The sequence below is a fragment of the Choloepus didactylus genome, chromosome 5 (genome assembly GCF_015220235.1).
Source record: "Choloepus didactylus isolate mChoDid1 chromosome 5, mChoDid1.pri, whole genome shotgun sequence".
Lineage (NCBI taxonomy): Eukaryota > Metazoa > Chordata > Mammalia > Pilosa > Megalonychidae > Choloepus > Choloepus didactylus.
In genome coordinates this window covers 71339574-71364748 of record NC_051311.1, presented here as the reverse complement: position 1 = coordinate 71364748, position 25175 = coordinate 71339574, and the positions used below count along the sequence as shown (strand labels likewise).

General features: G+C 37.7%; 1 long non-coding RNA gene across 1 annotated transcript in view; it reads right to left on the bottom strand.

Annotated features, from left to right (window-relative positions):
* The window catches only part of LOC119534947, a 132157-nt gene extending 108084 nt beyond the window's left edge, over window positions 1–24073 (bottom strand). The window contains exon 1 of the long non-coding RNA XR_005217139.1: window positions 23992–24073. This is a non-coding gene — a long non-coding RNA (uncharacterized LOC119534947). The remainder of the gene's footprint in view (window positions 1–23991) is intronic.
* Window positions 24074–25175: the final 1102 nt, after the last annotated feature.

The window sequence follows — 25175 nt, the reverse complement described above, 5'->3', positions numbered from 1 at the left end:
CTGAGCCTGTCATTCTATCCTGCACAAAGCTGCCAGGATTAACTTTCTCAAACACTGCTTTCATCATGTCAGTCTCTTATTATCACTTTCCCTTGCCTGCAACACCTCATCTAAATTCCTGAGCCTGGCATCTATGGCCCCTCATCAATGGGGTTTACAATCCCCATATTTTCTAACCAAATATCTCATTACTCTCCAACACACCCTTGCTCTAGCTGCATCAAGTAAACCATCACCTCCCACATGAATCTTAATCATCCCCTTTATGTGTATTTTTCACAACCTCAAATTCCCTCCTTTTTCCTTTTCACTGGCCCATGCTAATTACCAGCCCTGCTTATTACTTCTATCTTTGGCCATCTAATGACAGCAGGATTGTCAGTCCTGAGACTACAAAATTTCCTCTACTTCTCGTCAAACATATTTTTGAAGCTCCCTTGAGGGTCTCATGCTTAACAATCTTGAAAGATAACTTTTATGTATTGTTGACAATCCCATACCGTTAATTAAAGAAATTGTCAACCTAAAAGTAAACAAACTGTGTATAACTACAGATGAATGGTCTAATCCTTAAAATGCCTATTCATAAATTCAACAAACATTTATTGAGCATCTTCCACATGCCAGAGACTATGCCAGTAACTAGGAATAAAAAGAGATTACAAAAATGTTTCAAACCAAGTCATCAATGCATGCTTAATAGTTTGAAATGCTCTGAAAAATTATATTCTCATCAATAAGCAGACAGTAGCCATTTTTTGAACTTTGATTTTCATTGGGTCATTTAAATGTAAACTCTTTATATCTTGGAGGTATTATGTGGTAGTTTAAATCATTCATTCATTGAACAAATATTTTTTGAGTACCTACTATATGTTGAATGCAAAAATGAATGAGCTCCATAATAAGGTGATATTTTTGTTTTCCCACTGTGTCCTCTCTCAAAGAAAATAAATTTTGCATTATTAAAAAATGTTGACAAAGCACATAAGGACATGGAATGCTTGCTTTTGGAAGTATTCAAATTTTTCTCCATATTTAGTAGCAATTAAAATTAATTAAAATTCCAAACAGCACCCTTATAATAGCATCAAGGATTTAATATCAACTATTTTTTCTTAAAAGGGGACCAAAACCCAACCCCCTCCTCATTTCCATAATGTAAAGTTCTTTGGAAACATGTAAGTGTGGTTTACCTAACTTCTAAAAGAAAGAATTAAAAGAGAACGAAGTATTTGTTTTATATATTTAGACTATTTACATAATTAAACCAATTAAAATTCCAACTAATTATCATGTAAAGAAATCCTTTGAGTACTAAAAATGTTCTTAAAAATAAAAATATCTCAATTCCTCAGCATATTTTCTTAAAATACAATGAGAAAATAAATCACAACAAATTACTACAGATTCAGGTCCTTTTCTTCTGAGACCTTTTTGGGCCATTTACCAGAAATACCAACAAAGAAATGCTTCCTGCTGTCATCCTGGCTTCTCCCTGTAACTAACAACACCCAGAAATTCTCAGCACTCTCCAGGGCTGGCAAAGGACCCTGAAGCTTCATTTCATAAACTACATGGCAAACTTACTGCACTTTTTGTAGTTAAAACAAACAAATGAACAAACAAAACCTTAATGTTCTTTTATATGGTTTTTTATATCCAAGTCTTGACCTTCTTTTATAAAGCTTCTGGACTTTTCTAGTTTCCTGTAATACAATCCTCGTCTGTATTAAACAGGTCAACATTGTGGATACAGAGCACAGTATTCAGGAGCTTTTGGGTGCATGTCTTCCATATATTTGTGAGTTTTCCAGCTCTCAGTCTATTATTGATTTCTATGTTCATCCCATTATGATCAGAGAAAATACTTTGTATAACTTCAGTCTTTTAATATTTATTGAGACTTGTTTTGTGACCCAATGTGCGTTCTATCCTGGAGAATAATCCATGTGCACTTGAGAAAAATGTATAGCCTATTGTTTTGGAGTGCAATGTTCTGTAGATGTGTTAGGTCTACTTCATTTATCATAATATTCAAGTTTTCTGTTTCCTTATTGATCTCTTGTCTAGATGTTGTATCTATTGATGAGAGTGGTATATTGAAGCCTCCATCTATTATTGTAGAGGTATCTATTTCTCCCTTCAGTTTTGCCAGTGTTTGCCTCAGGTATTTTGGGGCACTGTTGTTAGGTGTTTACATATTTATGCTGGTTATTTCTTTTTGGTGGCTTGATCCCTTTATTAACATATAATGTCTGTCTTTATCCTAAAACAGCTTTTAGCTTAAAATCTATTTTGTCCGATATTAGTATAGGTGCCCCACCTCATTTTTGGTTACTATTTGCATGGAATATCTTTTTCCATCTGTTCACTTTCAGTCTATTTGTATCTTTGGTCTAAGGTGAGTTTCTTGTAAACAACATATAGTTGGATCATGCTTTTGTTTTTTATCCATTCTGCCAATCTGTGCCATTTGATTAAGGAGTTTAATGTATCAACATTCAGTGTTATTACTGTAAAGATAGTACTTACTTCAGCCATTTGGTCCTGTGTTCTTTATCTGTCATATCTTTTTTTTTCTTTCTTTTTTTTGTTTCTCTTTTCTTTTATTGCCACTCCTGTTCTATACAGTTGACCTTTTATGACTGATCCAGTTCTCATTTCTGTTTCTATATATGTTAAAAATACTTCCCTTTTGGTTATCCTGGGGTTTGTATTACACAACCTACATCTATAACTTACTATTTGCAAAGATACCAACTTAACTTCAATAGCTTACGTATCTCTCTTTTTCCCCTCTCTTCTTCCATATCCCTGTTTCCCTTCTTTTATGTTGTTCTTAACCCACTTATATTTTGCACATCCATTTTCAGGAAGTCTGCCATTTTCTTGTTTAGTTGTATTCTGATTCTTACGTGAATTAAAGAGTAGAGTCGTATATTGAGGACATAGTACTTTGGGGTTTTGCATTTACCCTTTCAGTTACTGTGTCAGTTTGAATGTATTATGTCCCCCAAAACGCCATTATCTTTGATGTAATCTTGTGTGGGCAGACATATTACTGTTGATTAGATTGTAATTCTTTGATTGAGTGTTTCCATGGAGATGCAACCCACCCAACAGTGGGTGATAACTCTGATTGGATAATTTCCATGGAGGTGTGGCCCTGCTCATCTGGCATGGGCCTTGATTAGTTTACTAGAGCACTATATAAACTCAGACAGAAGGAGCAGCCTTGCTACAGCCAAGAGGGACACTTGGAAGAATGCACAGGAGCTGAGAGAGGAGCTGCAGATGAGACATATTTTGAAGACGGCCATTGAAAGCAGACTCTTGCTCCGGAGAAGCTAAGAGAGGACAAATGCCTCAAGAGCAACTGAGAGTGACATTTTGAAGAGAAGCTGCAGCCCAGAGAGGAATGTTCTAAGCAAAAGCCATTTTGAAACCAGAACTTGGAGCAGATGCCAGCCACTTGCCTTCCCAGCTAACAAAGGTTTTCTGGATGCCATTGGCCATCCTCCAGTGCAGGTACCCAATTGATGATGCATTACCTTGGACACTTTATGGCCTTAAGACTGTAACTGTTTAACCAAATAAACCCCCTTTATAAAAGCCAATCCATTTCTGGTATTTTGCATAACAGGCAGCATTAGCAAATTGGACTAAATCAGCACTTAGTCTTATTGAGGATCCCTGGTATATGACAAATTGCTTTTCTCTTGCTGCTTTTAGAATTCTCTCTTTATCTTTGGCATTGACATTCTGAATAGTATGTGTCTTCAGATAGGTCTATTAGGATTTATTATGTTTGGAATATGTTGTACTTCTTGGACATGTATATTTATGTCTTTCATAAGATTTGGGAAATTTTCAGCAATAATTTCTTCAAATATTCTTTCTCCCCTTTTTCCTTCTCTTCTGGGTCATCCATAACACATATGTTTGTGCACTTTCTCCTGTTGCTCAAATACCTAAGACACTGCTCATTTTTTTTCACTCTTTTCTCTATCTGTTCTTCTGACTGCTTGATTTTGATAGTCCTGTCTTCTAGTTCACTGATTCTTTCTTCTGCCTGTTCAAATCTGCTGTTGTATGCCTCTAGCGTATTTTTAATCTCCATTATTATGTCTTTTACCCCCCGTAATTTCTATTATGCTTCTTTATGAACTTTCAAATTCTTCTTTATGTTCCTACCTTGTCTTATTATTATCCTTTAGCTCTATACTCATATTTTCCTTCATCTCCTTGAACTGATTTAGGAGATTTGTTTGAATATCTTTGATTAGTTGTTCCAAATTCTGTGTCTCCTCTGAAGTTTTAATTTGTTCCTTTGAGCCATATCTTCCTGTTTTTTATTATGGCTTGAATTTTTTGCTGATGTCTGGGTATCTGATTATGTTGATATGTTAACTCTGAAGGTCATTTTCTCCCTCTTGTCTGGAGCTTTATTGTTGTTTGGCTTTGTGTTAAGGCTTTTCTTTGATGGTTGATCCAACTTATTCTGTACCTTTAGAGTATAGCCCTTGCTTAACCGTTCAGATTTTCTCAGCTCTTCTTTATCTGATTCTTGCCCTGGATATGTGGTACAGTTTTTAAGATTTCACTTTATGTGCAATTGTTTCACCTCCAGGAGAAAGCATCCTTTCGTCTGTTCCTCTTCTGGAAATCTTGATCTGTTCTGTTTGTTTTTGTACAGGATTTTCTGCCTAGCTCCTATGATCTGTTTAAATTTTCTCACTCACTCACTGCCACCTTTTCCTCACACTTTTCTGTTCTCAGACCTGCCCTGTTTTACAGCAGATCAGTCCCTGCCCTGCCCCCTTTTTATTACTTGTGAGGCTTTTCTGTCTCCAGTTTCTTCCCTGTTAGGGTATCCCACTCCCAGGACCCAGATGAGGTCAATCCAGGAAGGAGGGTCAATCCAGAAGGGTCAAATATGGAACAGTGAACAGACTGGATGGGGTGTGTACAGCACTTGCCCACAGTTCTGCTGTGGTCTCTGTCTCTCTGCCCCTCTGGGGGCCTCTTTTTATGCAGCTCTCCTCACTGGCTTGTGTTGTGCCCCGGGTCTCTGCAGACCTTTGTCCCTGGGCTTGGATGTGTGTGGGGCTCTAACTTACTGCTCTGAGTGGTTCCATAATCTGCACCTGTGGCAGGAGGTACCCAGGCTATGCTGCCTCTGCAGGATGCCCAGGCTGTGCAGGACCAAGTGAGGGGAAGGGGTCTAGACTGGCAAATCCAGAAAGAAAACCTGCTACCTGATCTTGGGGATTGATTTTCTTTTCTTTGGTTCAGCATTTATGGAGTCCTCCTCCTGGTCTGTTGTCCTCCATAATTCTAATCAAGTGGGATTTGCCCTTTTATTTGTTGATTCTGAGGAGAGACTTTTCCAGGAGTTGTTTTGCATAGCCATGTTGATGATGTCACTCCTCAACTTTTCTTTTGACTTCTTCATTTTCTTGAGCTTCTCCCTGCTCACCATCAGCTTGCAATATGGGGCCACATCCCCAAAGGCAAGCTGAGAGCACTAAGTTCCTGGGTAAGTCTTCCTGCTCCAGGAGCACTTCTAGTACAGTGGAGCTGTGATCATGATAAGCCAGACATCTACTGAAGGTAAAAGAAATATTCTCAAAAGATATTTTAGTCACTAAAGCAAAACAAAACCAAGTTTCCCTAACTACTCCACCTAGAGAAAACTGGGCCAGCTTGTAAACTACCTGTTTCACACAAAACTGTGTTACCTTTGTTTAGCATCTGCAGAGTTACTTAGACAAAAGCAAGTACAGGACTGAGGCCAAAAGAAAGTATATTTCCAAGTCCTGATGACAAACCTAAATATACCATTAACTGGGAAATCTTGAGTCCTTAGTGAACTACAAATAGGAATTCTAAGCTACTATTGGGGATTATTTCATGGGAATAATGGAAATAACTTTTGCTTTGAAATTTCATATGAGGTTTAGGTGCACTAGCTGGGACATAGCCTGAGGCTGGGAGTTCAGCCCCTATTATGTCTAGCTCCTGAATCTAGTATCTTGGGTAGATCATTTTAGGTAACAATATTGAAGCTCATGAAGAAAGTACTGGCTATTTCTTGTTACAGCCAATTTAAATGGCTTTAAGCTTCTTTATCTTTTAAGTAAAATTTTTATTTGCCTCAATTTTAATGACTCTAAAGCAAATTTAAAGTTATGGCCAGCTGTCTGGCTTGGAGGCCAAGCTACAGAACTTGCAACATTGTTAAGAAAACTATTTTATAAGTAAAAGGATTTTCTTTTCAGTAGATAGATTGCTAACCATTTAGCAGCTAAATTTGCTGGAAAAACTACCTTTCCAAGAGAACAATGTTCACTTTGGCAGGTACACTGTAGCATGTTTCTGAATGGATCAACTCTTGGCAGTGTCTGTTACATAGCAGGGACTCATATATACTAGTTGAGATGTTCTTATCATTTTCTTTTTACCCTTTTGAAATAAACCTCCTAAATCTACACCTGTCTTTCCTGGCAGTGTGTTTAGGATGCAAATAACTAATACCAATGTACCTGTTTGAATATATTATGTCCCCCAGAAAAATCCATGTTCTTTGATGCAATCTTGTGGGGGCAGACATATTAGTGGGGATTAAGTTGGAATGTTTGGATTAGGTTGTTTCCATGGAAATATGCCCCACCCAACTGTGGGTGATAACTCTGATTGGATAGTTTCCATGGAGGTGTGGTCCCACCCATTCAGCATGGGCCTTGATTAATTTACTAGAGCACTATATAAGCTCAGACAGAAGGAGTGAGCTAGCTACAGCCAAGAGGGAAACTTTGAAGAAAGCACTGGAGCTACAGATGAGAGACAGTTTGAAGATGGCCATTGAAAGCAAACTCTTGCTCCAAAGAAGCTAAAAGAGGACAAACGCCCCAAGAGCAATTGAGAGTGACATTTTGAAGAGGAGCTGCAGCCTAGAGAGGAAAGTCCTGGGAGAAAGCCATTTTGAAACCAGAACTCCAGAGCAGATCCCAGCCACGTGCCTTCACAGCTAACAGAGGTTTTCTGGATGCCATTGGCCATCCTCCAGTGAAGGTATCCAATTGTTGATGCATTACCTTGGACACTTTATGGCTTGAAGACTGTAACTGCGTAACCGAATAAACTCTCTTTTATAAAAGCCAATCCATTTCTGGTATTTTGCTAAACTGCAGCATTAGCAAACTAGAACAACCAACTACACTTATATTGTTGTTGGAAAATTAGGACATTTTTTCCAAGGTATTTTGAGATTCTACTTTCTTAATACATACACATTAAAAAACTTGCCTTATGAGAAAATATTCCAGCAATTTTTCTTTGGGGAACCACTGCTTAAATCAACAAGCAGTGGGCACATGGCTGTTAACCCAGCAAGTCCTAGAACCCATGGAGGGGGTCAGCAGGCTCCCTTACTCTCAGGGCCCCCACTTGCTGAGCTGTGTTCTTGTGGCTACTAGAGCAAGTGGTCCCAAAGGACACCACAGATGGGATTGCCAATGGAAAACTCAGGGGAAAATATAAACTGGAAGGAGGACCACAGGCTCAACAGGGACAGTCTGTCCTTGCTTGACCCAGATATGGGTGGCAGAGGAGGAGGAGGAGCCTGCAGATTTGTCTCTCCTTTTGGCTCCAGCTGAGGAGTTTGGCCCCTGACAGGGACCTCTCTATGCAGAGTTGACTAAACTAAAAATGTCCCGGGGAATGAAGACCATTTGCCCCAATGCATGTACAAGTTGAGGGCAATGAACAAACCTTTATGGTGCTTTTGGATACAGATACCCATGTGCATATTATTCTGGGAGGCACAGAGGGGAAGGGACAATGAGTAGTGGTGGGAGGTTTCAGGCATTCCACCACGTATGGGGATGGGAGTTTAGTGGTACACTGTGGATTGGTCCCCTTGGCCTTTTGACCACCCCCAGGGCTGTGTTTCCCACCAGGGAATGCATTATAGGAGTTGATATCCTGCCCACTGTGCCTCCCAGCAGTGACCATGAGGATATGCTTCCCTGTCCCAGAGAATTCTGCCCATCACAGTTGGACAAGCGATGGGTCATGCACCCTCAGGGTTCTTATCTCTTCACCGCGTTGTTTAGTAGTAGGAATAGTAGCTCCCTGCTGGGGGAAACAGACATTACCAAACTCATAACGGACCTTCTATGTGTGGATGCCAAGAGTTGATCCACTCAGAAACATACTACAATGTACCTGCCAAAGTGAACATTGTTCTCTTGGAAAGGTAGTTTTTCCAGCAAATTTAGCTGCTAAATGGTTAGCAAACTATCTACTGAAAAGAAAATCCTACGTGTGGGTGTTCTCTGCTCCGCTATCCCTGCCTATTTTTCACTGTTGTGCCCAGCGAAAAAGGTGAGTGGAGCACGGCAGCTGATTATAGACTATTGGGGCTTGAATGCAAAAGTGCCCCCTTTGGCACCTGCAGTCCCAGACATTGTGCTATTTGCATATTGGCACCAGTCACTGATGTTTCCAAACCTTTACTTTCAGCATAGTTGAGAGCCACAGGCTGTCTCCACCTTTGTGTCCAAAGTGGAGGTGGGCTTATAATGTGGAAGAGTAGACTAGACCTGGTCAGGACATGAAGAGGTGGACAGCTGGGGAAGTCATGGACAAACCTAGCGGCAATCTCCTAGCCCTCCACTATCCCCCACCTCCTCTTCTACTGTGCAATGATGTTTCAGTTTGTTTCTATTCCACAGCCTGAGGGAGATGTTCAGTCTATTGAAAAGACCCAGTCAGACTTTAAACTTGGAAACTGGGAACAAGCAGTCTGAAATCCTTTTCAGGGCAGGAACTCTCAGTTGCAGGGTCCCCTCTCCCTGGGGTGGATAAATACTTCACACTCAAACAGCACAGAGTTTCTCCCTTCTGACACAAAGCAGGGTGTGAGGAGCTGTCACTCACTGATCCTGACCTGAGCAATTGGGCCTCCCCAGAAGATTGGCCATAATGTAATCTCTTCCTCTGCTCTTTTGGACCCTTTGTGCTCTGTCAGTGATAAAGCAGTTATTTGCTTAAAGTTTCTGTTGTGCCTGAGCCTCTGTTACCATGGCTCACCATGGAACAACTTGCACCACCACAACACTGTGTTTTAGAAAAGAATTCAAAATTTACTATAAGGCAAACTCTGACTTGCAATATTCAAAAGTACCACCCTACGCAATCAATTATCCACAAATTTTAGAATTTGTCTTATTGCAAATATAACTGTAAATATAATCCCCAAGAAGAAACATTTATAATGTTCCTTATAACTATAAATGTAAACACAAAGAAGGAATATAGCTTTTCTGTTGTATTTCGGTTTACTTTAATATAATTTTACAGAATATTATGTACTCATGCTTTTTAAATGTGTTTTATATTTAATTTGGTAGATTGATGATACGCAGTAGGTTTCTAAAAACTTCAATTTAGAAAATTATTTTTCAACTAAATGATGACACAAATCACAAGTGCCAAAAACTCTGGTGTTCAAAACTGAATTTTTGTCAAATGATGGCTCATCAAAAACACAGTAATAACAGCAGTAATAACCTGTGCATAAGACAAGGCTTGGCATACTCTTACCATAGTAAGAGATAACAAACCTTTGAGAGTTTTAGTAGCCTCTCAAAAAAGAACGGAAAAATCAGAATATTTTTGGGACTTTGGAGTCTGTTTTAAGGTGAGTATTTAATGCGTGAGTTTAAATGGGACTGGTACAGGTCATTATAATTTACTACTGGTGGACACAGAAGGATGAGGATTTTGAAGCATGAGTTTCAGACTTTGAGGAAGTAAACAGTTGTTTGTGTTACCTGTTGAACAGTTGAACAGTTTGATTTTAATTTGAATAGATTTTTAAAGAAGTTCCTGGAATGAACAATGAATTAATTTGTATCTTTTATTTTTCTAGATCAGAGTTGTCTGGAATAATGCACTCATGTTGATGGATAGTAATATCATGTTAATAAAGGCAATCAAATAATAAAGTCACATTAATGTAGAATGTAAACTGTGTGAGTTTTCAGTGTCCTGCCTGGTTGTTCATTCTTTAGCCTGAGGTACAAGAGACCATTAACATCTGGGGATGTGATCAATCAAAATTTTCATTGTTATTTGAAATGTCATGATAGCATATCACGTTTCCAGACTTGGTTGTTTCAACCTCCTCAAGTGTCAGTTTTCCTGTTCTTTTTGTTGGATGATCACTTGTTGGATCATTTGATGGCATAGTGGCTTCTCAGCAACATTTTAAATTATGGAGATCACACATCTAACACTATAACCCAGTACTATGGGGAGGGTGATGATTAGAGTTCATAGTTCACTTCTCTACCCAGGAGCCAAGTGCCCATATTAGACTGAGAGAATAGATCTCATCCCCAACTGAAGAGCACACAAGTACCAGATACGGATTTATTAGTCAAATTGACAATGTTTTTTAATATTCCTTTCCAAATCTGTTTAGCAATATTAAAGAATCAGAGAGGTCTGCAGGTATGTAATCCAACACTCTTCCTCTAGAACAGCACATGATCCCTGTCAAAAGGCCAATATTATATCTGAAGAGGCTCTATTTTCAACCCCTGCCTGTCCAATTTCATGAATTTCCAAAGTGAGGATTTATATATCCTAGGTGATATTCTCTAGATCTTTGCTAGTCTATGAACCATGGCTTGTAAGAGTCTTCCTACATTACAGGAGGAAACAGAAAGTGAATTTTTTCTGAGAGGGGAAACTTATAGGCCAAAATGGACCCTGGATGATGCAGAAACTATCTTGAATTCAGGAATCAGGTTACCAATGTAATAAGTTCCTTTTCAGTTTGCAGGTAGAAGCCAGTAGACTTTTGTATTCAAATCTAATGCTAGATATTGGGAGATATTCAATGATCTGCTTTTGCCAATCTACACCCAGAGATTGTCAAATAGTGTCGTAATGTTTTGGTATCGCTCATCAAGAATGATCTGGTGTCAGGAAATGAAGTTTGTAGTATCAAGATCATTAAGTAGCTCTAAGGAAAAAAAAGTAACATGACTTACTTGGAAGATCTGTGAAAGTTAATTAGCCTGCAGATATTTACCATCTGTTCCCTAGCCCTAGTCCTCTTCTAAGTTGTGTTTCTGAATAAGCTCAGTTTCAAAAGTCAGCTCCAACAAAAGATCCCCACGTGTTGTTTCAGTGGAGACAGGAACCTCCTTTTCTGAGTTCAATATGATACAGAGTTTTAGATTTCTTGATGTCTGGCCTGTTACAGTGCTTTCTATCTACAAAGTTAGCTAAGGATGGAATACAGTTACCTAGGAAACCAACAGATTTATTATAAGGAAACCATACCAAAGGAAGCTGGATGGCTCTCAATGGAAAATGTGTTTTCCATTGCTTTTGTTGTATACTTTAGTTTACTAGTAAATTGTAGCTAGGTATGGAACTCATACAATGTAAAGAAGGCCCTAAAACAGCAAAGTTTGGAATAGGGGCTTTATAGGTAACATAAAGGCAGCCTTAAACCAGCAAAAGAGAAAATAAAATATCTAGGACAATAAAGAACAAAAGAATGCTAGTTAAAGCATTGCAATCTATGGTTTTATTCTTTGTGTTCTGGATGGAAGCTTTTTCTCACCTAGTCAAATTCTTTTTTATCCAAAGATTTTGAGTAGAACCTATCTCTCAGTGAACACTCTCCACTTCTGGAAGGGCCCTAAGAAATCTCAGAATCCTCAGCTTGAGAGCTCTGATTAGGACCATCTTCTGTTGATTCAAGGATGGTTTTTGCCTCTTTGATGGAGAGTCATGAATCCAAGGATCAGCCTCTTAGAGTTTCACTGTTGCTCTAGTTGTTAACAGTACCTGAGGGTATTCTTTTCAGAAGTCCTGGCCTCAGGTTTAAATCATTCAGGAGTTGTTTAGAAGAATAAAGTGAAAAGGATGCTTAAATCTGTTGATAAGACTTAATGTATTGCATGAATTACCACCATATTGACTTTCTCTTCTTTTATTAGGTAGAATCCATGATAGCAGATGATATTTCTAGATTCATAAGCCAGCCTATTATTAACTCATACAGGGGGAGGAGTTGATGAATCCCAGAAGGAGTTGAGCCCAATGTTATGAAAGTGAAGGGCAATAGCTTAGGCCATGGAAATTTGAGTCTCTAAGAGTTTTGATAAATTTGAGTTTTAGAGTTCAATTTGTTCTTTCTTCCTGTCCTGAAGATGGAAGGTAAATTTGACAAGAACATTTTCATTTAGGTAGCAAGGATTTACAAAGCTCTTTAATAGTAGCCCCAGTAAAATGGGTGCCCTAGTCATTAGAGAGGTAGGTTGGAATTCCATAGGTTGGGAATACAAAATTAAGTAAATTTTTGACACTGTTGGAAACTATCTTTCCAGCAAGAAAAATGCTGTAAAAATTCCTGAGACTAAGCAATGACCAGGACGTATTACAAACCCACTGGGGTATTTTTCTGAAATTCATTTGTTGGTGTGAAAAGGGATCCTGAGATTTGGACCTTAGTCTATGCCACACCTTACTACTTTTACTGGGTTTATTCTTGTGAAAGATGTGACCTGCACCAGAGACATCCTCAAGAATTTTAGTAAAGTTGCCCAACCAATGCTGATTAAGTACAATACAATGTATCAATGGTCAATTCATTCTTGCTGTGGTGGTCAATTTCCTATAAAATTTTTGCAAGATTCCATTTGAGATCCTCTGGTGCTATGAGTCCAATATCCAAAGAGCAGAAGTTATCCTCATGCAATTTGTGTCCAGATTTCTCCCAGTACCTCTTTTCCAAGTCTGAAGCCAATTGCTGGCATCCTGTAAGAGCTTCTTTAGACCTATCCAAACATTCAGTCTTTTGGGATCTCGTGAGGGTTAGGATGTTCGTGACAGCTGTTTATGTGACATAATGATCAGTCAGGCCATTTTCTTTATCTTCCACGTAACCCAATTTTGAATGAGCTTCTACTTTTATAACAGTCACCTCCTGAGGAAGCATTAAAGAACTCAAAAATTCTTTAATATGCTGACTGTTCTTAATTGAGTGGAAACTTTGAGTGCTTTGCTTCTAAGCACTACAAAATATGGACATAACAAAACCATATCTACTATCAATGTTTATATTAAACTTATCTGTAGCTACTCAGCAAACTCTGGTGAGTGCAATGAGTTCTGCCATTTGGGCAGATTTTGCTTCTGACAATGGGTCATATTGAGTGTTTTAACATAATCTGCCGGATTCTTTCTTTAGTTAGTCTTAAAATAAGACCCATCAACATACAAAATTAAATCCAGATTTTCTAAAGGAGTTTCTAATAAATCTATTCAGGATATGGGTATTCAATGAGCAGCAATGTTTGTACAGAATGAGGAACTATCAAATGCAAGGAAGGCCCTAAAACCAAATTAGCAGAAGCCTCCATTATTGACCTTAGACAAGGTGGGTAGGTTTTTTACATTGAATCAAGAGAGACTATAGTAAGCAATTGGTTTCTGCAACCATCAAGTTGAATCAGAACACCCGGGGCTTGTCCACATCTCCCATACTCAAATAGGTAGAAATGTTTATACTAATTATGTAGCCCAGAGTGAAAGGTTGTCAAAGAGCTAATTATAACTCACAAAATTTTGTGTGTGTGTATATAGGTTGGGTTACTGAGGCTTTTAAGTCTTATAGTAGCTGTGCAGTTTCAGAGAAGTTGGGAACTTTAGTCTCTCTGTAGTATCTAGTGAGTCATAAGAATCCTTTCATTTGTCTCTTAGCCACTGACCTGGAAAAGTTTTGAAGTACTTGTAGTCTATCAAGAATAAGGAATTCACCCCCTGAGATTAATCATATTCTATGAATGAACATTATTTTGACAAAATTGTGGTTTTCCTTTGGAAACTTTATGCCCTTTCTGAGCTAAAACAGTAAGTAGATAGATGAAGTCAGTCATAGAGCTCACCTACTTTTAGAATACAGTGGAAGTTAGCCACATATTAGACAAGAATAAAATCGTTAGGAAACTTGGCCCTTGATGTCCTGGTTGAGGACTTGTGAAAATTTAGAGAGTCCTTCAGTAAATCCCTGGGCATAACAGTTCAGCTATATTTTTTATTTTTTCAAAAGAAAGCAAACAAGTGCTGACTATTTTGATCTAAAGAAATAAGGCAGAGCACAGATCAACAACTATAAAATATGTAAACTCAGGAGGCATCAAAGACAAAATAGTGTTTAGGGTTGGTCTAATAGAAGTGGAAAATCACCATTCTTGTTATGAATCTGAGGTCTTGAACAAACTACATTTGCACCAATTGGTTTTTTTGATGGAGAGGATAGGCATGTTGCAAGGACTGGTACAAAGTATGATGAGTCCTTTCTCTATTAAGTTGCCAACCTCCTTGAGGTCTTCAAATTGGTCCTGATTAAGAAACAAGGATACTAGTAAGTCAAAGTCGATTAGCTATGAACTCATTACTAATAAAGGAAATAGAGAGCCATAAGAGATTTTGAGAAAGAAATCTTCAGAAGATCCTTTAATCTAGCAATTGCATTTGCACAATAAATCCCTCCCTATCAAGGTAGTAGGAGTTGTCATAAAGAAGAAAAGCATGTTCCTCAGTTAAAGATCCAAGGGTGACAGTTATGAGTTGGGACATGGAAATTATCTTAAGGTTTTTAGAGATACCCATCACCCATGTGGTTTGTTGACTCTGTGGGAGAGGTTATATAAAACATCAGGGTTTAAGGTTGGTATTGTAGTGTCCTGTATTAGTTTTCTACTGCTGCCATATCAAATTACATTGAAAGGCTTAAAGCAACACTCATCTATTTTCTCACTTTTAGGACAGAAATCTGAGCACAGTGTGGCTTAGCTGTTTCTCTGATCCTGATTTCTTATAAGGCCAAAGTCAAGACACCAGCAGGGCTGTGATCTTTTCAGGAAGTTCTAGGGATGCATCCCATCCTAAGCTCATTCAGGTTGTTGACAGGATTCAATTCTACACAGTTGTAGGACAAAGGCCTATTTTCTTGGTGGTCACCAGGCAGGGATCATTCTCAAGCTTTGAAAAACCACTGGCATTCCTTATTTTGTTGGTCTGGTTCTAGCTCATGACCCCCTTCCTGGATCTTCAAAATTTGCAAAGGCAGGTCAAGTCCTCATGTTTCAAATCTCTCATCTCTACTTCCTAAATTTTAATCATATCTGCAAAGGCCCTCTTTTCCATATAGCATAATATAGTCATAGATTTGGGGATTAGTGTGAACATCTTTAGGGTGCCATTAATCTACCTACCATAGCCTGTATCCATAAAAAATTTTTAATGGTTATCCTTTAATATGTAAAGAAATTTGTCCTTTTGAATTTAAGGGTAAAATTAGCAATTGGGTGCTTGATTGCCCCTCAGTGCTCCTTCATTGATCATTTACTTTGTTTCCTTTAGTTTCTTAGTTAACACAGGATGATTGTATTTCCCATATCCATTCTGTTTACAGTATCTATGTTTAAATATCTTTTCTATTTAAATGTCTTATCTTTTCATAAATATCTTGTCTTTCTTCCAGTATTTAATGACTGGGATAGGAACATCTAGTTGTTTTATCTATAAGGCCATCAATCTACTCTGAATCTTATGTTCATTTTGTTCTAAGATTCTTTCAAAATATTCAGCAAGGTGGTGGAGATTTGACAATTGGGCTATTTCCCATTTTAGTTTTTGCTTACATTAAGTTGCTTATTTCTGGCTTAAGGTCATTTACAAAAAGCGAAGAGAGACCTGGGTTCACATCTATTTCAAGAGCTGTCATGAATGCTGTCTAAGAGTTTTCTTAGACATAGTCTTCCTTTGCTTGCGGGGATGGATTAGAGTTCATCTATTTTCATAGTAAAGACTTTGCGAATAGCCTCCAAGAGTCCTTGCTCAATATCTGTGGATTTCTAAACCCCTCTGGTGTTCTATGCAATTCAATGTCTTCAAATTACCCCTAAGATCTTCCAACTGCTTTTTCCATCCAATGTTTGGCATCCAGTGTTACCACTATCATATGAACAAATTGGTATAGATCTGGGGCCTCTGAAGTATATATTCCTAAACAATTCTAAATTTCACAGCAAATTTCCCCCATCCTGTCTTGGCTTCAGAAAGTTCTTGACAATGGTTTCAACTCAGAGGGAGACCAAGATTTAAAATGAACCCTAAGGTAGAGGTTGGGCAATTGATGCTTATAGAGTACAGAATGTTTAATAAGATGGATTGTAAATGTTCAGAAATGGATAGCACAATACTGTGTGATGGTAGCATAATACCATACGTGTAATCAACAAAGTGAGTATGGTTGAAAGAGGGAAGCTAGGGTCATGTATGTCAGTAGAAGGAAGGCTAGAAGATAAAAGCTGGGACTGTATAACTTAGCAGAACCTAGAGTAGTCAATGATGGTGGTTAATTGTACAAACGTAATAAAGTTCTTATATGAATTGGAACAAAAGTACATCACTATTATGATAGGTTGGTATATGGGAAAAAAATACAACTAATGCGAACTAAGGTCTCTAGTTGACAGTAACACTGTATATTCTTTCATTAATTGTAACAAAAGCATATACCAAAGCTAAATGTCAGTAATAGGGAGAATATAAGGGCTACAGTTTCTTTTCCAGAAGAAAGGAGAATGTTCTCATATTGACTGTGGTGGCGAATGCATAACTATATGATTATACCAAGAGCCATTGTGCACTTAGGATGGATTGTATGGTGTGCGAATAAAATCATTTAAAAAAGAAGACACTGAGATGTTATGTTAGTGAGTGAAATAAAAAGGCAGTTACAGAGCAAAATAAAATTAAATTAAATTAAAAGTAGAAAAAAAATTAAACCCTAAAGGTTTTTTTCCTGTTCTGAGGGAAGTTTAACTTAAGAAGTAATTGAGTTTGGGGAGTTTCTGGTAGACAAGTAGAGGAGGGGATCAGGTCAGAGGGAGAAATAGGGGCAGAAGGGTGTTGCAGAGCATTGGTCAGGGGAAGAAGAGTAGTAGGATAAAGATGTGAACTGTGATTTGGAAGGACTTAAGTGTAAGAGAGTTCTAAGTTTTTCACATTTTTCTTTTGCCTTAGCCACTTAATCTCTTAAACTCTTTTTTAAAATACATTTTTTATTGTGAAATTTAACATATATACCAAACAGTGATAACTTTCAAAGTAAGATTTAACAAGAGTTTGAAAGCAAAATTTCAAAGAATGTTATGGGTTACAGTTCCACCATTTCAGTTATTTCCTTCTAACTATTCTAATACCCTAGCATCTAAAACTGATATATGTATATATTTAAATAAAGATTCAGTATTTGTAATCCTTTGTTAAATCCTATCTTGTCTGTTGCTATCACTTCCTCTCATTTAGTCACTTTCTCGATCTTCAGGGGTGTCTAGGCGGTGAATACCCTAACTTGTTCATATTGGAAAGGGGTATCAATATTATGAGGGAGGAGGCTGCATCTGATTGTTGTTCTTTAAGAGGCTGTTGCCTCTGGGGTTTAGGACTTGTCTGGCATAGGATCCCTCTGGTGGATTTAAGTTTCTGAAAAATAAACTTAGTGGGTGAAACTTTTAGAGTCTCAGATAGGGACCTAGATATTTTGAGACAACTGTCAGTAAGGGCTTGGAATACTGTGGCCATTTGGGATATCTAGCTAGAGCTTACATAAGAGTAATCTCTTAAGGTAGCAATTTTGGAATTTGAATATCTTTTGCTGCTTTTTGTACAGCAATAAAAAATGAAGACAATTGGATATTTGAGATTTCGTTCCATTTTTGTTCTAAGATGCCTCCTAAATGCCTCCAATTTTGATTATATCAAAATTTCCCTAAAGTGGTTTCTGTAATTCTAAATTGTCCTTGGTGAAAGTATGCCATTTGGGAAGGCAAATATTTGAATGTGGGTTGTGGTACAAATGTATGTAAGAAGCAGGAGTCTGATGCAGAGAGGAGCAGACATAAGTTTAGACAGATAAATCCACAAGAGTCTGGTCAAAAATGTTGCTTATGTACCTTGTGTCTTGATGGCCCCAGCCTAAAGGCCAGAACATCTGCAACAGCAAACCTGACTAGTTTAAAGCATCAGGTATTTGGAAAGGTATAGAGAGGGGATCTCTCCCAGAACCAGGCTTATAAAACAAGACTGAGGAAATTTGCATAAGTTTTGATAAGTGACCTGTCACCTGGAGCAAATTTTGACCAAAGGAAGCCAGCCTGAGTAAAAACTTTCTGAATTTCTCATTCTGTGGAGCTGCTTGAGGAGCAGAATTATAGAGCCTATACCCATGTGCTTTTTTATGGACTTTCCCTTATAGACATTCACCAGAATTGAGAAAGACAGAGACAAATATAGTATTGCTAGTAGTCAAACAGATTTCCACCAAGGATAAAAAGTTTTCACATCTGATCAGATAATCAAAGCATTCCTTAAGAGCATTTATTATTTCTAGAATACAAAATAAACTCAGCATTTGGGGAGCCAAAGGGCAAGGAAAAAAGAAAAAGAAAGAAATTAGAGGTTGGATCCAATGTGAGACCCTTGAGTTGAAAGTTTCAGGAGGCTTCAGAAGAGTGTACTGTTTCCAGACTGAGGGTCTTGGGCTCGGCAGTAGGAGGTCTTGATTGGATCTCAGTGGGCCTCCAAGATTGTCAGTCTGGTTTACCATAAATACAGCAAAATAACATGCTGATGGAACAAAGCTGCATTTATTCTTCCTCAGATACAGGAGAATACTGCCTTAGTAGCATCTGAGCCATTCCAAGAGGGAGATTTTGAGACTCAATTTATGAGATTTTGCATCCAGTTCAAGACTGTCTTTCATTGTGGGCAGCGGGATATTTGATTGGGATTGTGTAAGGATCTTGATATAGTAGATTAGAATGGGTAGATGCAGCAAGGGGAGGTTTTCTACAGGAGGGTTTCAAAGCGTCTTGAAAGTAAAAGGCATTTGATGCTATCTATTGAAGAGTTGAGCAGTCTGATATTAATTTAAATGTTGTTGTTGTTGCTTCAGGGCAGTTCTTTGTCTTAGTTTGCCAGGGCTACTACAACACATACCACACAATGCATTGGCTTAAAGAACAAGAACTTCTCTCATGGTGTTAGAGGCTAGAAGTCCAAAATCAAGGCATCATCAAGGCCACGCTTTCATGCTTTCTCCCAGAGTCTGTAGCCTGCTTGTGCTGGCTTGCCGCAATCCTTGCGGTTCCTTAGCTTGCATTTCTGCCTCTGTCACGTGGCAATATCTCCTTGGTCATCTCTTGAGGCTTTCCCTAACTGACTGCATCTGAATTCCCTCTGCCCTACAAGAATTCCACTTATATAAATTAAGGTCCACCCCAATTCAATTTGGCATCATCTAAATAGGATCTTCAAAGATCCTGTCCATAAATTATTCCACACTTTCACTAATAATAACATTTTCAAAGGTCCTATTTACAAATGGGTTCTCACCCTCAGAAACATAGATTAAGACTTGTACATGTGTTTATGAGGGACATGAATCAATCCCCAACATTCTTGGAACAATCTTCTTTCTTCTTCCTAGGAAAGAGATGCCTGAAATAATAATGTCTCCAGCTGCACTACCAGCATCACATCCCCCCAGAGCAAGGAGCCTGCAAGTCAAAGGAATGTGTACAACTGGAGCCTGTACCCTTACTTATAGGACATTCCATGGTTCCCAGGGTTGCAGAATACCGTTCCAGATGCCTGCAAGCCTGCTTCCAGAATTGCAGCCTCTTCTCCTATTTTGTCTTTCTAGGGGCAGGCCTTGCTGCTGATGTACACACCCCTAGGCCAGAGGCAGCTATTTGTAGGGGTGAGGATAGAACTTGGATATGCTGGGCTGGGATGTCCATGCAAATGTATAACCTCTCAAACTATAGAATAGAGCTGGGGGCAGAAAGAGAAGGGACTGGGCCAAAGACCAGGGACCAACTCCTTATTCACAACATGGCATCATGCAGAGGTCAAGAATTTTAAATTTCAAACTGGCCTCCCAGATGTTATAAAGGTACATTTGTCAAAGAAGAAAGATAGAACATATTTTATTTAAGAGTATGTTAGTGTGATATATAACTTTAAAATATTCAGACTTGTCATACGTGGGCCTCCATTTGCTTTCAGCCCTGGTCCTCCATATGTTAGGTCAAGCGGCCCCCTAACTAATGCATCTCCCACCATACCGTCCTCATTCATGCTGTTCCAGTGGGCTGCCTGGCTCCTCTTCAACCCTCACAGGCATGCTTCTGCCTTAGGGACGTTACACTTGCAAGTCCTCCTGCCTGGAATGTTCTTTCCTAGGTAACTGAAAGGGCTGGTCCTAGATTTTGTTCAAATCTCTCCTCAAATATAACCTCCTCTGAGAAATGATTCCCATTCACTGCATCAAAAAAAATTCTTCCCATTGTCCTTATCCCTTTATGCTACTTTATTAAAAAAAATTTATTGAGGTATAATTCATACACCATACATTTCACCTATTTAAAGTGCTGAATTAAATGGGTTTTAGTATATTCACAACTATTATCACAGTCAATTTAGATTTTATCACCTCAAAACAAATTCCATATTCTTTAACTATCACCACCACCACCACCCCCATCTTTACACTAATTTAATTCTTCTTATAGTGCTTTTCTAACACTACCTTGCATTTTATTATATAGCTATTTGTTGATTGTTGGTCTTCCTTCCCTTAGAATTTAGCTCCACAAAGGCAGAGATTTTTATCTGCTTTATTTACTGCTGTAAACTCAGCTCCTATAACACTTCTTGGCAAGTACTAATCTCTTTCACTCTCTCACACGTGGATAAAATAAATGAATAATTGAACAAATGAATTGATCTGAACCTGTCTCATGGTGTTGATTTTGGTTAACCAGATTAAATCGCTATAATGTTTAGCATTTTCAAAGTGCTCCCTATTTCAGTAATTATAAAGTGCATTTTTGGTTGATTTTTAAAAGCATATTTGTTGGCAATATGAAGAATTTCAAATTTTTATGATGTTTATTTCAAATCCATGTAAAACCTTTCAAACAATTGCCAGTGTAGCTTCTTGTAAGATGTGCAGAGATTTCTAGGTGCAGGAGAAGATTTGCATGAACCACTGCCTTGAGTATTTATCATCACTAAATAATTATTATGTGGATGGAATGAAGCCATAAAAGCTAAAGAGGAGAAACAGTCTCTCCCTGATATAATACCTCATATATGCATAATAGGTATATATAAAATCATGTCTATCATAAAATATATGTAATAAAAATAGGAAAAAGCAAAATAGACTGTTGTTTTTAATGGTTAATTTTGCAATTTCTGTTATAAATTTTATTTAATAAAATGCATTTAATATGACAGCAAACTTTAAAGCATAATAATATATTTAAATTTTGAAGTCAAGATACTTTATAATATTTATAATAATGTTAATAATACTCATAATATTCATAAGTATACACAACTGAAATTATAGAGATTTTTAGCACAGTGTGTTTAAAGTCTAAAAGAAATATGGAAGCTAATCTGGGCATTAAAAAAAAAAGTCAAACTTCATCCAAAGCCACTATCTGATCATCAAATGCAATTTGACATGTAGCTGCCCATGGCTTTTCAAATAGTGTTTCTTAGCATTATATAGAAACATCTATTTATCTTGTTTTACCATTTATCCCTAGTGCTTAGGCAATAATAGGCACTTAATAAATATTTCTTCAATAAATACATGAACTTGAATTGACTAGATTGACCTGGATTGAAAAAAGGCAAACATAAATAGAGCAGAGAGACAAGCAAAGGAAACTGCAGTAGAAAGTACACAAATGACTGATTCATATACTAAAACAATGGAAAAGAGAGTAACAAAGAAACATATTAGAGTACATAAGCACAGGATCTAAAAGCCTAGATCATATATTTTTTTCTAAATTGTTTTCTGAATTGATCAACACCAAATCATTTCCTTGATTTTTAGTTTCCCGTAATTGATTAGGATTTACAATTTTCCTATGAGATGGCTACATGTCAGTTTATATAGATTATACTTTTTACAACTACGATAACTTCATTTTATAGCAGCTTCCCTAACACTGCCTTGTTCCACAGTTCAGCCATTATCTTTCCCTCTTTCATAAGAAAACGTCCTTGAGACACGTCGCAACTTGCTTCAAGAGTGCAAAAAGATCGTTTATGTTCTGTAGTATATCAAATACTGAGGTATGTCTTAGGATTTCTTTTCCAGCTCGAGAGAAGTTTAGACTTGTATCCAGTTTTCTTACAACAATCAGCACACTGATTCTATCTCCTCTGAACTGTGACTCATCAGTCACTGAAAAACAGAAATTGTTGCTCAGGAATTCTGGGCAAATAATTCAAAGAACCCATCCTTCCCAACCATGAATTTTTTCTGTCCCAACATACAGTCTTCATAAATACAAGACATTTGTGACAAAAGTACAAGCCTATGCTTGTGAGGATAACCCTCCCCTGGGCCAGGCAAGTTTCAGGATGGGTCTAATAATGCATTAATCTTTCAAAATACCAGTAATTTCTGACCCACCCCCTCAGTTCTAAATGCACCAAAATCCCTTTTATGAAACAAACAAATCAACACATGACTAGAAATTACAAAACGTGGCATTTCTTCTTCTTCCCCTCTAGTTTGTAAGCTCCAGGAGAGCAGGACCACATCTGTCTTGTCTACACCATGCCTGATACATACATATTTCTTTTTGAACTAATGAAAAGGACAATGAACAAAAGTCTTTACTAGCAGATCTTACATAACAACAAAAAGTTTAATAATATGGCAAAAATATGTTTCCTAATGTTTCTACTAGGTACCTTTCTAGGTGTCTCATTTAAATTCCATCATGGCTCTTTTTCTATCACTGAAGCCTCAGAAATATGAGTCAGAAAACCAGTGTATCCATAAACTAACTGAGATCTCCTAAGGCTCTCCCTGTAAAATGATAGCATGTTGGGAAGAAAAAAAAAAAAGGTAGAGTGCTCTCTTATTACACGCTAATTGATTACTGAATAGCTAGCTTCAGATAACGTCTGATTATAAATATTTTATATACCCATATTAAAACAAATATGTCTGAAGTTCCTTTTGCAACCAAGGTTCAGGATAGCCTGAGCTTTTGAAGCCTTCAGTTACCAATCATGCCCTTGGCCTTGGTCAGCACTTCCCAAAATTCTATCTTTGGAGCACAAGTTTGGAGGTAAGGAGAGGGGAAGGAATCTGTTGGAACATTCAATCTACTTTAGCATAGAAAGGTTCTGAGAAGTCCTGCAGTTAAAAGAAGTTTCATTTTCTTAAAACCAACATTTCCCCTCAAAACTTATTTAATGTGGAAACTTTCTTTTAAATCAAAATATGCATAAACCTATCTTAAAATGCTCTTTAGGAAGCACTAACACAGGTGGCTGTAGGCAATACCGTATCACTTTTAAATTGAAACAACTATTGTAAATTTACTTCTCATTTTTAAAATACATATAACAAACACCCCCAACTCTTTCTTGTTAAACCTCATGACAAATAGGGTTATTCTGATGTCTTTAAAAATTCTTGCTTCATGAGTTGGGAGCTATTTTGTCTATTCTGAATGTTTGCCATTTGTCTTTGAAGTCTTATACTTTCACCCTGTGGGCCAATTGGGGCTCTTAAAGTGCCCTAATCATATTAAACAAATGTTAAGTGCATGGCAACACACTGTTTAATGTAATCCCAAACATACTAAAACACCAACGAATGAAAGACAAGAATTCCTGGGAATTTCCTGGGAAACCCAGGAAAGTGCAAATAAGCTTCATTTCCTCCTCGAGACAATTGATGCGAATATCCAATCAACATGACTGAGGATAAAGGAAAATGTAAAGGCCTTGGCTGTACATGTGAATGCAACCAATGAGCTGTCTCCATTAATTGCTTACCAGTGAATGAATCTATATTCCAGACGCCTGAGGAAAATCACTATATAAACCAGTTTATGATTTTCTTTCTCCTATCTTCTCTGCAGCTGGGGATTGCTGAAAATGATGATCTCAGAGTGGGCTGTTCCTGCTAGAGAGCTTGCACACAGAGAGATGCCTTTGTGAAGCCAGCCATAGAAACCTGCATAAAATTGGCCTTCTTTCCTTAATAGAGCCACAGGAACAAAGATGAGTTTGTTGCTGACTCAGAGCTGAAAGCTTTGTTTTGTAAAGCTCTCTGAATGTATTGCACTCTGCCAAAGGAGAAGGGTTCCTTCTTGAAAAAAAAAAAAATGAGGAGGAACAGTGAGCGGAAACCAGACAACAAATCAAAGTGCACACCCTTTGGGGGGATATTTCTGACTAAAGTGGGCTGAAACTTTTTTGTGTGTATGTGAATACTGGTCACATTTCACTAGCTGAATAAAAATGAAAGGAAAAGGAACTTTAATTAATGGGATGCCTTTTGATTTGCAGAGCAAAACTGCCAGAGCAGATGCACCAGCAAAGAGGATTAGATTATCCCTTCTATGATGCACTGAAATTTTCTTTTTTCCCCTGTAGTAACCCCATTGAAGAGAGGCTGTCTTTAGTGTCTAAGATCCAGCACTGCAAAGAAACTGTTGTACTTGGGCACAATGGGCCACTCTCACAAGACCAGACAGAATATGTGAGGAGAGAACTAATATCCCTTTAAATCTGGGCGAGACAGTTTCAATTTTACTATTTTTAAAAAGGCTAAAATATAAGAGAAATTTGTGATGCATTCAAAGTTGATCAAATATGCATTAAAGTGAACTTTAAAGCATTCATGAATAACATTCATCATTTTGAAAACTCAAATTGAATCAAGAAGGAATCACAGCTAATTTTCCTTTGTTTTAATTTAATCAGTCCAGGGTATCTGGGAGGTTTTTGTTTGGTTTGGTTTTTTGTTTTTGATTATTTCTGAGATCCTCATCTAAAAAGATGGCACTATGTCCATTCAAAGGGAATAATTACCAGAATGTTAACTTTAATTGCCATCAGAGAACCCAAGATGATTGGTAAATCATCCACATAGTAAATGTTATGCTTGAAGTCCTAAGTGAAGGAAGAAATAATGCATTGTTGTTGTTATTATCCTTAATATACTTGTGGGAGGA